General features: G+C 42.2%; 1 protein-coding gene across 9 annotated transcripts in view; it reads left to right on the forward strand.

The window, feature by feature from the left end:
• The window catches only part of MBD5 (methyl-CpG binding domain protein 5), a 505,406-nt gene that overhangs the window by 242,985 nt on the left and 248,009 nt on the right, over positions 1 to 14,412 (forward strand). The gene's annotated exons all lie outside the window — the stretch shown is intronic.

Below are 14,412 nucleotides of genomic sequence, written 5' to 3' on the forward strand. Positions count from 1 at the left end.
CTATGCTACATATAGATTATAGTTTGGCCTCAAAATAAATCTGCATGATAGGAATCATTATTTCTAGATTCTATATAAAGGAATATACTCTAAAAAACATTAACTGACTTGCTCAAGGAGTTTTAAGTTAGTCAGTTAGTGAGCCAGAATTCAAATTGGGATTTGTGTGTATCAGAATCCAGCACTCATGACATCACATTGCCTTTCTTGGGTGCTAAAACACAAGGTCGAGTGAAAATGCATATGCATCGTTAGATTCTCTATTATGACCTTACTCTTTTCTCCTTTTAAAATTTTTATTCATGTATTATGTGTACATGTTAAATAGTACTGAGTGCCCCAACCCTTGGAGTTCATCTGCAGATAACTGCTTTTAATTGTTTGCTACTAGCCAGGCATGGTGGCTCACACCTGTAATCTCAGCACTTTGGGAGGCTGAGGCAGGTGGATCATGAGGTCAGGAGTTGAAGACCAGCCTGGCCAAGATGGTGAAACCCCACCTCTACTAAAAATACAAAAATTAGCGTGATGGCAGGCACCTATAATTCCAGCTACTCAGGAGGCTTAGGCAGGAGAATTGTTTGAACCCGGGGTGCACAGGTGGCTGCAGTGAGCCGAGATCATGCCACTGCACTCCAGCCTGGGTGACAGTGAGACTCCATCTCAAAAAAAAAGTTGTTTTCTACTGTTCAGGTACCTGTTCCTAAATATGTTTCTTTTTTAACTGCTAGCTCTAGGTTTGCAATATGAGACGTTATAGAAAGAAGTTATAGATCATTTGTCTATTATCACGAAAGATGACTTAGCATACTTCTACCACCTAGTACTTCTTTGTTATCCCATCCTTGAAATATAGTTAGTTAAACCAAAAACAAATATTTTCCTTATTGATGTTATATAAATATTCTCTACAACACCAAATAGTTATAATTACATTTCCTTTCTTGTAAAGCTTTTTTTTAATCTTCTAGTTTTTCTCTCATTCTGCATTCAGCTTTTTATAATATAGAAAAAAAAAATGTCTTCCGCCTATTTATTTTCCTGTCTTTATCACTATTTCTTGAAACCATGGTTGATATAAATATTACTTTTTATTCAGTTTGTTTCTTGAATAAATTTTGCAGCAGATTTTCTTGCAGACTCTATGACTTACCTCTGTCAGAAATTAATTTTAGTTTTTAAAGAGCCTCTGTCCTTGTTTCCAAAAGTTTACCAAAAACTACATTTGAGCCATTTTTGAATAAAATACACAAGCTTTAAAACAAACATTGGCAGTCTTTTTTCACATCAAATAACCTTTATGGTAGGAGGAATGTTTTAACCAGGCCATCCCTTAAATAAGTTACCACAGGTTTTCAGCACATAGCCAGAGAAAATGGTAGCCCAAAGCCAGTTCATATATTGAGTTCCTTTAACAAGCATTAACAGCTACATAGGGGCATTCTAAATTTAAGCTTGTACAGCATATTGAGTGGTGGCATACAGTGGTAAGTCCACTGAGCCTAACAATTTATAAAATTATAAATATTATATAAGAGCCAACAATTAACAGTGTCTTTTCCTTGGGGTTATGTGGAGGGAGGGATGGGGGCTACAACTCTTTACTTTCATACTTCCATACCATTTGAATTTTGTTCAAAATGAGTATTTGTTACTTTTTGAAACCAGAAAGAAAAAGGATTAAAGACATTCTAAAAGAAATAAGGTAAAGGATAAAGCCGAGGGGAAAAAAATAAAATTTAAACTTTATGTCTTGTTAGTATGGTGAACTTAGGTACCCTGATATTTCATGATAAACAACTAAAAATAATGTGAAATATAAAAATAGTGTTTATATGCAACTATGAACTGGAAAGATGGCAAATACTAAGAGGCTAAAACAAACAAACACAAACCCTACATAAAAAATAGTGTTCAGAGAGGTAAGCCTTAAGGATACTTGCTGAACCTGGTAAATTCTGGGTTACAATTTTGTTTTCATGGCCTCCTATTGAAAGAGGAACAGGAGACAGTCAAAATCCTGGACACATCCAAGGTAGAGTCTATTCTTAAGGTTCCCTCAGTATGGACGTCCAAATATCTACATCTTTATTGGAAGGGTACCTACTAAAATCAGCTATCATTTCCCATGACACTGCAAGGAAAATTGGTTGATTTAAACCTTGACATTGCGCATAGGAATGAAATATCTCTTTGATCATTTGAATATCAAGCTGGTATTGTGGGTTTGCTACTGAAGTTCACACTACATAAGTGATACCAAAAAACAAAACAAAACAAAAAACAAAAATTAAAGCCAAGAACTTAAGGTAGTCCCACATAGCTGGCAGAAGCAAACATAAATTTTTGTTGAAGGAATCTGCCTTCAAAATTTCCACAGGTAAAATTCCCCCAAAATATGAATTTACTGTCAAAAATTATAAAACAAGGCATCATGAATGAGTGTCAGAAACCATATTCTAAAGAAAGACTCATATTTTATATATTAAAAATTATCAGGGAGAATATAAAATAAGTCTGTTTAATAAAGAAATATGAGATTAAAGATAATGATATGACATTCCTGAGGAAGAAGAACAAAGTGGGGAGACTTATATGAAGATTTAATATAACGCTATAGTGATTAGTAGAGTGTGATACTGGTGAAAGATAGACAGATTGACCAGTGGAACAAAATAGACTGCTTAGAAACATCTATCTATAGGTGGTAAGTTGGTATATAAAAGAGCTAGCATTAGGATAAGGGTTGACTTTTCAATAAGTGATACTGGGATCGTTGATTATCCATTAAGAGGAAAATGAAATTTGACCCCTACTTTATATCATATGTAAATATCAGCTCTAAGTGGAGTAGAGACTTAAATATGAAAAGCAAAACTATACAAATTTTAGGAGAGTATCTTTCGAGTAGAGAGAAAATGAAATTTGACCCCTACTTTATATCATATGTAAATATCAGCTCTAAGTGGAGTAGAGACTTAAATATGAAAAGCAAAACTATACAAATTTTAGGAGAGTATCTTTCGAGTAGAGAGAAAATGAAAAAGCCATTAAGGAAAATGTTGTTAAAGTGTATTGCATTACAATTGTGATATTCTTTTCATCGAGAGTCACCTTAAAAAGAATGAAAAGACAAGTTGCAAATTAGAGAAGACATTCACAGTACATCTAATTGAAAAAGAATTATTGCAAGTTAATATAAAAAAGACAGAATTGGAAGTTGGCAAAGACTTTTTGTGTCTTAATCTGACTTTGCTTTCCAATAACCCTTTATTTCTGATCATCTCAACCTGTTTGACCACCTGCCTACCCATAAAAGGGGCAAAATCCACTGCCATGAGTTCTTCGGTTATTGTTTTGGAAAAAACAATAAATAAAATAATTAAAAGGAAAATTTTAATCAGCATACTGAAAAAGTTACTCTTGAGCTTACTCACTTTCATATCTTTTTCTCTACCCCCACACAATTCATTTTTCCCTTCTCTCAGCTTCTGACCTTTGACACAGTTCATTGCATTGCATTCATTCTTCTTGTATAGTATCAGGTATATACTGTATTATATACTGGAGAATTATACTGATAGTTTTCCTCTGACATGATTTATATAAATATATATCGTTTTTGCATTGACAAGTCTTTTAAAATTGTGCTTCTTTTTAATTGTGAATTTTGTGGGCAGTATTATTACTTACCTCACTCTTTTTCCTCCTGCCTTCTATTACCATCTAAATCAGTGGTTCTCATCCAGGGGAATTTCGCCCCCTAAAGGAACATTTGACAATATCTGGAGACATTCTCAATTGATATTACTGGTGGGGTTTGACTGCAGGCCAGGGATGCTGCTTTGCATCCGACAGTGCACAGGATAACCCTCCACAGCAAAGTATTATATAAAATGTAAATAGTGCCACAGTTGGAAACTCAGCTCTGTAACTTTTTTTTGCTCCTTTCTTATTATGCTTGTCTTCTGTTTTCGGCTCTACCTGTCATAACTACCCTAGTAGACCCACTCATCTTCCTAATACAATAAAGAATACGTTCTCATTTGGCTACTACAATTAATATATAGCCATAAGATACAACTTTTTCAAACAAGATCATGTCTTTTGTGGGAACATGGATGGAGCTGGAGGCCATTATCCTTAGCAAACTAATGCAGGAACAGAAAACCAAATACCACATGTTCTTACTTATAAGTGGGCACTAAATGAGAACTCATGAACACAAAGAGGGTAACAACATAAACTAGGGCCTACTTGAGGGCGGAGGAGGGAGAGGATCAGAAAAAAATAACTACTGGGTGACAATAATCTGTACAACAAATCCCTGTGACACAAGTTTACCTATGTAACAAACCTGCACATGTACCCCTGAACCTTTTTGTTTGCTGGGCCGCACAGAATAGTACTGAAAGTGGAGAATGGATTGGCAGAAACAGGTTTAATTGAAGACAACTAGGGCTTTTCTGCTGTTGAAGATCAGGGCTTTTTCTGCACAGAGATTATGAAATTTTGACCAGTTAACTTAACATGATGAAAAACTTCACCAGATAGTAATCCTACCTTGTTTTTCATTTCTGGGCTTTATGGACAAGAAACATTTAATGAGTGGCTGGTTTTATGTGCCAGTCATACTATGGTGGTGATTTCAGAGAGCTAGCTTTTTAATTCCCAGAACAACTCTAAGAGAAATGTTATTATTCTTATTTCACAGAAAAGAAAGCTGGGACTTAAAAGAGAAGTAGATCTAAATGCCTTGCCCAATGTCACTCGGAGGAGCCTGATCCCAAGTTTTCTAACTCAAGTTTAGTGTTCTTTCTGCCGCCCTACTTTGCCATTTTATCACTTGCAGCATGCATGCCTGTTTCATCTAGTTCTTTTTAAAGCTTTTGCTCTCTGGAAAATAAATTATTTCTTAAATAGAGGGTTTTTTAACGTGTTTTTTTGTTGTTGTTGTTGTTTTGTTTTTTGGGTTTTTTTGCTTTTTTCATTTTTTACCCTGACACAATTCAGAGTGCCTAGTATAGTGCTATAGGTACTAAAATAATGCATAATAAATATTCTTTAAAAATAAAAAAGGGTGTTGGGCAAAAGGGTACAAAGAGGAAAGGCAGAAGTGCCTGACCTCTTTAGAACAGTGCAAGAAGTCTGCCAGAGCAGTTATTTTATAACAAAAAAGCTTAGATTTTTCAGTCTAAATGAGGACTTAATTAACATTTCCATTCGACTCGAGAAATACTGTACTTCAGAAGCCCTTGTTACTTGATGTATTTGAATTGTTTATTTCACTGATTTTTTTCTGGTTGCAGTGAGGTTAAATGTTATAATAAGAAAAGCAAGAATTCCCGTGTATTATGGGCTTACCTGTGGCTTACCATTCTTATCATCAAAATACAACATGATTCGTCTTCATTTTCATAATTTTGTTTTACAATGAGAAAAAAGCAATTGAAAGTATTTAATACCCACTTATGATATTAAAAGTAAAGTTCTCAGTAACTTATACCTCATAAGCCAAAGTAGAATGGCTAACATAAATTTATTCAAAGTATACATTTTGCATAATTCCTGTTCAATTGAAAATACCTCTTGGTCATAATTCTTGAAGAGTTGTTATTTTTCAGAGTCATTCCTTCATATTTTAAGGAGTTCCAAAGTCTGCATATTTAGCTTAAATCTTAGTATGTGTAAAAATGGTTCAAAGATAACACTTAGCAAATGTACGTATGGTCAACAATTAATGCAATTGTTGACTTTTCTAACATTTGATTGCTGTATGTTCAAAATGACAGGTCATTTTGAGAGGGGAAGAAGTAATCTTTGCAATTTCCCTGCCTTGCTATCATGAGTGAGATATCAGCAGCAAAATAATAATTGTATTAGATAAATGAGTACATTTTAGAAGTTACGTGAATGATCCAATTCAAAATTATTCTCAGCCAAGTGTGGTAAATTTTGTTTTCCCACACCTCACTCCTGCCAGAGACAGTTTAGAAATGTGTAGAGGCATTGTTGGCTGCCACAGTGATTGGAGAGAGAGAACTATCAAGAGGGTCCAGGAATATAAAATTTCCAGTGGATCAGGGGATAGTTCCACATAACAAAGACTTTTGCTGTCCAGAATATCTGAAGTGTCCTTATTAAGAAACACTGGTCACGGTGACTCACGCCTGTAATCCCAGCACTTTGGTTGGGTGAGGTGGGCCAATTGCTTGAGCCCAGGAGTTCAAGACCAGCCTGAACATAGCTAGACACCCTGTCTACAAAATACCAAAAAAAAATAAAAAAAATAAAAAAAGCCAGGCATGGTGGTGTGCACCTCTAGTCCCAGCTACTGGGGAGACTGAGATGGGAGGATCACCTGATCCCGGAGAAGTTAAGGTTGCAGTGAACCCAGATCATGCCACTGCACTCCAGCCTGGGTAAAAGAGTGAGACCCTGTCTCAAAAGGGAAAAAAAGAAATACTGAAAGATACAGACTCATATTCTAGTTATGAATAGGTGTGAAATACCAGATACCAGGTATCTTTATGGAAAACCTCTGCGAGTTAGTGGATCTTTAAGGGGAAAAATAAAAAACAAAAACACTTTGTTTGTTTTGTTTTTTTTCAAGACAGAGTCTCACTCTGTCTCCCAGGCCCGAGTGCAATGGTGCAATCATGGCTCATTGCAGCCTCAACCTCCCAGGCTCAGGTAATCCTCCTACCTCAGTCTCCCATGTAGCTGGGACTGCAGGCATGCACCATGATGCCCAGCTAATTTTTGTATTTTTTGTAGAGACAGGGTCTCGCCATGTTAGCCCAGCTGGTCTCAGACTCCTGAGCTCAAGCAATTTGCCTGCCTCGGCCTCCCAAAGTGCTGGGATTGCAATAATGAGCCACTGCACCCAGTCTGGAAAATATTTTAAATTTAACAAATCTCTAGCCATGAGCATGTTTATTGGAAGAATCGCGTTTACCCGTGTCATCATGGCATTGTAGTGTCTGAAGAATGTATCTTGAACTATTGTTATGGACATTTTTCTCTAGTGTTCACTTTTTAAAAGAAGGCCCAGAAATGGAAATAGGGACTTAATCTCCTATTATGAGGAGATTATTGGGGTTTGGATTCTGAAACTGAACAGTAAAAATTGGCTTTCATCTACATAAAAAGACTCACCTAATGGCCTGGTACTTCATGCAGAAAGTCAAAATAAAAAGTAGAGGGAACTTTACTAGGAGATTGTAACACCATCATCTTCACCGCAGACTGAGAAAATGGAAATATATTGACCCCTTACTCTTTCCTAGGCATTGAGAAAAGACCTTTATATGTAGTTATCCATTTATTTGTACAATAAAATTTCACTGTAATGTACAATAGGAAAACTGCTGGGGAAATATATAGCTCTTACAATCCGGGGACATCAAGTATGGTGATGGAGACAGAGAAACAGTCAGTTGTAACTACATATGGCAAATGCTATAATATGTAATACATATTGGTTGCAGTGGGGGCATATACAGGCATACCTCAGAGATACTGCAGGTTCGGTTTCAGACCACTCCAATGAAGCAAATGTTGCAATAAAGGGAGCCATAGGATTTGTTTTGTTTTCCCAATGCATATAAAAGTTATCTTTATTCTATACTGTAGTCTAATAAGTATGCAATCTCATTATATCTTTAAAAACTATTGTCAGGTTCTAACTGAAGTCCAAGGGGAGTCAATGAGTGAGTGGCGGGTAGCTGGAAATCACTCAAGGAATTGTAGACAGTTTCAACGTGGCTTTACTCTTTCTCTGGGCACGAGCAAGCCATATGTACAACATTAGCAGGGTAATTATACCTTTTACAGACAATAGTGGCTCCAAGGCAAGCACAAGCTCATGTGGGTGATCACCTAATGTGACTCACGTGACATGGTTACATAAATGTGTGGGGTTGTGCGCCTGCGCTCCAAACCTGCTGAGTCATGATGCACTGGAAGTCTACCCCAGCCTACTCCTGACTAAAGCACAGCCATTTCCCTTACTTTCCACCCTTTAGGCCAGGGACATCCCCTGGGCAGCGACACATACCCATAGGGTAGAGCCCTGAATCCATAACTCACAACAACAATACGGAGAGCAGTAGCTCACTACTAGGATCCCAGCTCTGCTACTCATAACTATTAGGGCCCAGCATAGGCCAGAGCCTAGGATGCCCACCCTCTCTGCAGGGGTTCATCAGCAAGGCTCTTGACCACCTTAATCTCCCATAACACCCCTTGCAGGGCTGCTGTTATGTTCTGCTGATTGTTAGGGATAAAGGTACAACGTTGTGTTCGTAAAAGGGCACAGGTGCCTCCTTAGGCAGCAGTTACTATGTCTAAGGCCATTTGGTTTTGCAACACCACCTTTCTGATCTAATCAACCTCATCCATTAACAGGAGGAGTGTCACTCAGGTGGAATTCAGAATCTGAGTGGTGTGCTGTGCAAGAGCAGTAACTTGTACTTCTACAGTTATGACACCTGCTCCAGGGATAGTCATTGTCAAGGGGTAGAACCACCAGGGGGCTTATCGCACTCACAAAAGCTAAGAGCATAGCACCTCCCATTTATGCAGGCATCTGGGCAACATGGGGAGAACAGTGGCAGGTACATAAGGTCACCCCCAGGTACAGCATCCAATTCAGTCCACTGGTAGGTAAGGCCACCCTGTGTCCCCACAGACCCATAAACTCCCAGAGGGGCACAAAATCCATCAGGGACCAATCTTGGTGGGACCGCTTTTCCACCATATGTTCAGTGTGATGACATGTGTTATGTTTACACAGGCTGTGACGGATATCCATCCCACACAGTGGTGTTACCCCAATGTAGCTCTCTGCACCGCGGTGCTTGGGCTGGGGGTACTACATGTTCCCCCACTAGCCAGCTCCACCCATCATAAACACTATAGGCCAGCCAGGGGGCAGGCGTGCTGTGGGTCTTGCAGTGTCCTTTGTCCAAAGCTTGCTGCATCGTGTTCCAGGCATTGGCCATGGAACCCCAAGTCTCCAGCCATGTCCAGTTCTCCACAGATGCTGAATGCATGTGCCAAGGCCAGCCGTCTTCAGCTGCTGCTGGAAGGGTGGTACAGAACCAACAGTTGGAAACACTGGTCATCTCAGCATAGGTGTGGGCCCAGTCCACAATGCAGTTGGAGCCTGTTAACCTATGGTCAAAATGACAGAGCAGGCACAGGTACTAACAAAGGTAGACCATGTCCCTCAGGCAACACAGAGGCTAACTTTTCATCCCTAGATAACAATGCAGCTGCCAAGGTCTTCTGCCGTGGGCGATGGTACCACACCTCCTCAGCTCCCCATGGTTCCTTTGGGTCTTGTATCTGTGCCAAAGTCACAGGGGAGCTCTTAATAGGCCACACAGACAGTACATGTGTCCCCCGGAGGAGGGTTCTTTCCCTGGCCATTCCCCTATGAGCAGTCAACCACGGGGACCATGTATTGAATACCCAAGGAATCACATGCAAGTCATATTGTAGGCCCTCCACCCAGGGAGCTACAATGGCCAACCACTGGCAATGGGGGGATTGGAGGGTCAATGGCCACAGCCAGGTTTTCTGTTCCCCTGCCTTCAGGTGCACTGGGTCAGGCAACAACAGGTTACCATTCATCATCATACCTGGTAGGAGGAGGTCATCCTTAGTGTGTATCTGCGACTGAATGGAGTTGGCAGCCTGTTGTAACAAAGCCTCCACCAGGGCCGGGCTGCCTTTCCATGGCCATTCATTAGAGGTTTAGAGCACCAGGTCCAGCCTGGAACTCCAGCCCTACAAAGACAGGAGTGTGACATGCAAGTATAACCCCTTCTTCCAGAGCCCATTATATTGCTCAATCATACTTGCAGCTTGTGGGTTGTATGGCACACAGAATCTCCACTTTATGTCCTTTTGTTGTGCCCAGTGTTGTAAGTGTCGTCCAGTGAAACGTGTTCTCCTATCAGTCTCAATGGCCAGAGGGCGACCATACAGGGGACATAAGTGTTTCAAGGCCTGGATGGTGTTCTGTTGGTCAGCCACCCTGCAAGGGTAGGTGAACAACAGGCCTGTGGCTGTGTCCACATCTGTTAGCACATGCATATACCCTTGTGACTTTGGCAGCGGCCCGATGTAGTCTGCTTTCTACCTGGTCAAGGGCACTCGCCCTGTCATTACTTGTTGCATAACATTGGACAGGTGCCTCTGTCTGTTTAGGGCATGCCTGAGCACATGCCGGGCACTTCTGAAAAGCCTCCCAAATGTCTTGTATGGGCAGGGACAGACCCCAACGCTTAGTGACCTGTTGTATCAGTTTATCCCCTGCATGTCCCAGTTTCCAGCGTAGCCACAAGGCCACATCTCATGTAGGTGCCAACTCTAACCATTGGGCCTTGGCCAAGGCATCTGCCTCATCATTGCCAGGGGTGGCCAAAGGCATATGGCCTGACACATAGTAAACAGTTACCTGTTTCTGATGACCCATTTCCCAGAGGTCTTGCCACATGGCTCGACCCCAAATGGGTTAGTGGCTGACTAGCAACTTCTGTATTTTCCAGGTAGTTAACCACAAAGTTAAGCCTCGGTAGACCACCCAGCTATTGGTGCAGATTACCATCAGAGGGGTGCCACCACTTCTAAATCTGCAAGAGAATCAGTGTCACCTCCTTGGTGATCACCATCCACACTGCTCTAAGTTCAGCCCATTGGCTACTTTGTCCACACCCGGTTTCAAACCATATGGTATCAGTACTAGGTTGGACTGCAACAGCGGTCCAAGCAGTTATAGCACCTCGACTAGACCCATCTGTGTACCATGGCCTATCGAGAATGGGGGGATACCCTCCCTTAAACGCTGAAGGCTCAGGGTCTAGGGGTGCCTTAGGCCCCATGACCTTATCTTGTGTTAGGACTATAGGTCCCAAGACCTCTTGCAGCTCTGCTGCTAAGGGACTTGTACTCAGTGCACTCCACTGCTCCAAGTAGTCACTCTACTTTGCCAAAGTGGATATCTGTGCGATCCCAGTCCAGGGGGTCGTTATCCATGAACACACCCATCCTGCTATCGGCTAAGTCATCCACACGACGACTGCACCCTGTCCTGTCACACTCTCCCAAGCCTGAAGGGTGGCATATATAGCTGCTAGCTGTTTCTCTCTCAAGGAATATCCCCATAGTTGGGACCAAAAGCCCATGGTGTCCTCAAGTGCTCTGTGCACTGCCACAGGGCCCAAACAAAACTATCTGTGTTCATCTGTGGTCACATGCACATCCAGCTCAAATAGGTGCCCCTGGTCCAATACCCATAGGGCTTATGCTTGCTGAATAGCCCACTTGGCTGCCAGGAAGGCAGTCTCAGCTGCATCATTCCAATCCCAGGTAGCTCCCTTCTTTGATAAATGATGGAACAGTTTTACCATTTGAGCTAAATGGGGCATAAATGCCCACCAGTATCCCAGGAGGCCCACAAAAATTTGCAGCTGCTTCATTGTGGTTGGCTGGAGATATGCCTGAATCTTATCAACGATAGCCTCTGGGATGGCCTTTGTCTTACCCGACCAGATAACTCTCAAGAATTTGACAAATGAACCAGGCCTTTGGACCTTAGATTTGTTGACGGCCCAACTGCATGCTGCCAAATGTCGCCACAAGAGGGGTGCCACCACTTCTAAATCTGCAAGAGAATCAGAGGTTAACATATCATCAATATAATGGAATAGGTGGACCCCTTCTGGCATTGGCCAGGCAGCTAAATCCATGGTAACTAGACCATGACATATGGTGGGGCTATGCACATAGCCCTGCAACAACACTGTAAAAGTTCGTTGTCACCTGTCCCATGTGAAGGCAAACTGTTCTTGGCTCTTTGGAGCGATGTTGATGGAGAAAAATACATTGTCTAAGTCCACTACATAGTGATACTGTCCCGCTTCCATCATCAAACGGTCCATCAAATCCATGATTGACGATACAGCTTCATGCAAAGGGGGTGTTACTTTTTTCAGTTCCCAGTAGTCCACCATCATCTGCCAGTTTCTATCAGGCTTTCTAACTGGCCACATTGGAGAATTGTAGGGGCTATGGGTGCCATGCGCTATCGGCACCTCTTCCAGCTTTTTGTCTCAGTTATCTATGTATGTCCACCCGGCAAGCAGTATTGATGGGTGGAAGTAACCCATCGGGGTTGTGGCAGAACCTGAGGCTGGTGATGCATATGTCTGTGCAGCACCAGCTTCACCACATGCACTTGGAGTTTGAATTCACTGGCTGTGGTTTGTAATGCCAGGCCATGTAAAATGTCCACCCCCAGAATGTATTCAGGTATGGGAGAAACACACACAGTATATAAACAGAGAGCCACACAACTGATGGCAAGATACAGAGATACAGGTTTCACGTTCACTGACTGGCTTTCATAACCATCAAGGTAAGCAGGTTTGCCCAGATACTTATTCAGGTTCCGATAAAGAAGGCTGCAATCTGCACCAGTATCCACCAGTGCCAGCACCTGCACCCACTGTACATTGGTGGGGAACGAGTGGATCGCTAATTCCGCATGTGGCCTCCGATCATCCAGTGTCCCCCCAAACTGGGCATCTCGGCCAGTTCCCTAATCAAGCAGAAACAGCTCTACATTTCCACCTGGCTGCAGCAAGTAGTCTTTGAGCTAAAGCACCTGGGTGGGACCAGGTGGTGCAGCAGTGTCTTTCTCTCCCTTGGGCATTTTCTGGAATTGCTGCTCCGGAGACAACTGTCTCTACAAAGCTAAGAGTACTTCATTGGGCTGCTTCTTGATTTTCTCTTGGTCAACCCCAGCCAAAATCAAATCTATCCACATCCATGTCTGTGTCACTTGTTGAGGCCCCCTTTTCTCATGGAGACCCCCCTTTGGGCAGGGCATTTTCCCCTTCTTTAAGGCGCAGACCCATTGGTCCTGCCAGTGGCCTTCTGCTTACCCGAGAGCCGCCATAGCAGTGGTCACTTCATGTCTGTGTCACCCTATGTACAGGGTGGGTACAGCAGCTAGGGAGCCAAAGGCACTCGAGTGCAGAACCCAACATGAGACTCCTCATGTGGGAGGTGAAATGTTCATCATCTGGCCTCTGGGTATTCAGGTCAGACATAGCCTGCTGCATACCCATCTCCTGGATGACTTGCACCAAGTCAGCATATGACTGCCATTTACTCACAGTTTCAGGTATTTCACCAGTGTCATTCCACACAGTCCATATGGCTGCACATAGCCACTCAGTCAGGGTGTGATCACCTTGCCCTTGTGCCAACTGCTCGCCTCAGGGACTGGATATGTAGTTCTCGTAGTGCAGTCAAAATGCCCATCTAACTCTGCAAGCAAAGACTCGTTCATTCTCAGTGCTCTGTGCTTCCAGCTGCTTCAGCATCTTCTCCATGCTCGCTCGGGACCCATCTACCTCTGCCCATGTTTCCATCAGAGCCCATCCAAGCAGCACAGCTGCCACCGGGTATCACAACCCATGTTGTGGACACATGGCCGACCCGGAATTAGTGGAATCAGTGGGCTCACTCACCTCAGGAACGTATTTGTGATGCCAATTTTCAGTTCTAACTGAGGTCCAAGGGGAGTTGGTGGGTGAGTGGCGGGTAGCTGGAAAAACACTCAAGGAATTGTAGACCGTTTCAACATGGCTTTACTCTCTCTCTGGTGCAAATGAACCATATGTGCAGCGTTAGCAGGGTAATTATACCTTTTACAGACAATAGTGACTCTGAGCCAAGCATGAGCTCACATAGGTCATCAACTAATGCTCCTCACGTGGTGTGTTGTGTACCTGCACCTCAAACTCACCGAGTTATGCTGCACCAGAAGGCCACCTCAGCCTACTCCTGACTGAAGCGCAGCCATTTCCCTCACAGTTATATAAATACCTTGATTTAAAAATAGTTTATTGCTAACAATAACAACAAAAAAGCTACTGATCACCTGAGCCTTCAGCAAGTAATAATCTTTTTGCTAGTGAAGGGTTTAGCCTCAATGTCGACATCTGCTGACTGGTCAGGGTAATAGTTGCTGAATGTTGGGTTGTCTGTGGCAATTCTTTAAAATAAGACAATGAAGTTTGCCACATTGGTCGACTCTTCCTTTCATGTAAGATTTCTCTAGCATACGATGCTGTTTGATAGAATTTTACCCACAGTAGAACTACTTTCAAAACTGGAATCAATTCTCTCAAACCTTGCTGCTCTTTTAGCTACTAAGTTTCTGTAATATTCTAAATCTTTTGTTATCATTTCAACAATGTTCACAGCATCTTCACCAAGAGTAGATTCCTCCTCCAGAAGCCACTTACTTTCTAAGCCATAAGAAGCAGCTGCTCATCTGTTCAAGTTTTATCATGACATTGTAGCAATTCAGTCACATCTGCAGGCTCCACT

The sequence above is a fragment of the Chlorocebus sabaeus genome, chromosome 10, assembly GCF_047675955.1.
Source record: "Chlorocebus sabaeus isolate Y175 chromosome 10, mChlSab1.0.hap1, whole genome shotgun sequence".
Lineage (NCBI taxonomy): Eukaryota > Metazoa > Chordata > Mammalia > Primates > Cercopithecidae > Chlorocebus > Chlorocebus sabaeus.